Below are 1,291 nucleotides of genomic sequence, written 5' to 3'. Positions count from 1 at the left end.
ATGTGTCTGTGGCATTTATGTATCCGGTGGTAATACTGGAAAACAAAATGCTTAGGGCCACGGCCAAGACTCATAAGTAGCTGTGTTCAAGAATCAACATACTTAACTAGGAAAGTCAATAACACTATCCGAAATTCTAAGTTCCTAGAGAAGCCAATCATTCTAAACTTCAAAGGAAAAAGTGAGATGCCAAAAATTGTTCAGAAGCAAAAAGCTACAAGTCCCGCTCATCTAATTATAATTAACATTCATTGATATTCTGGAATTTATAGTATATTCTCTTCTTTTTATCCTATTTATTTTCAGTTGCTTGGGGACAAGCAACAATTTAAGTTTGGTGTTGTGATGAGCGGATAATTTATACGCTTTTTGGCATTATTTATAGGTAGTTTTTAGTAAGTTCAAGCTACTTTTAGGGATGTTTTCATTAATTTTTATGTTAAATTCACATTTCTGGACTTTACTATAAGTTTGTGTGTTTTCTGTGATTTCAGGTAGTTTCTGGCTGAAATTGAGGGACTTGAGCAAAACTCTGAAAAAGGCTGACAAAAGGACTGCTAATGCTGTTGGAATCTGACCTCCCTGCACTCAAAATGAATTTTCTGGAGCTACAGAACTCCAAATGGTGCACTCTTAACGGCGTTAGAAAGTAGACATCTAGATCTTTCCAGCAATATATAATAGTCCATACTTTATTCGGGAATTGATGACGTAAAGTGGCGCTCAACACCAAGTACATGCTGCTGTCTGGAGTTAAACGCCAGAAACACGTCACGACCCGGAGTTGAACGCCCAAAACACGTCATAACTTGGCGTTCAACTCCAATAAAAGCCTCAGCTCGTGGATAGATCAAGCTTAGCCCAAACATACACCAAGTGGGCCCCGGAAGTGAATTTATGCATCAAATACTTACTCATGTAAACCCTAGTAGCTAGTCTAGTATAAATAGGATAATTTACTATTGTATTAGACATCTTTGGTCTCAGTTTTGTTTTATTCTTTATCTTAGGAGGCTATTGATCACGTTTTAGGGGGCTGGCCACTCGGCCATGCCTGAACCTTTCACTTATGTATTTTCAACGGTGGAGTTTCTACACACCATAGATTAAGGGTGTGGAGCTCTGCTGTACCTCAAGTTTCAATACAATTACTATTATTTTCTATTCAATTCTATTTTATTCTTATTCCAAGATATACGTTGCACAACACTTTGATGAATGTGATGATCCGTGACACTCATCATCATTCTCACCTATGAACGCACGTGACTGACAACCACTTCCGTTCTAC

Source organism: Arachis duranensis, chromosome 5 (genome assembly GCF_000817695.3).
Source record: "Arachis duranensis cultivar V14167 chromosome 5, aradu.V14167.gnm2.J7QH, whole genome shotgun sequence".
In the NCBI taxonomy this organism is placed as follows: domain Eukaryota; kingdom Viridiplantae; phylum Streptophyta; class Magnoliopsida; order Fabales; family Fabaceae; genus Arachis; species Arachis duranensis.
Note: the sequence above shows the minus strand (reverse complement) of the source record.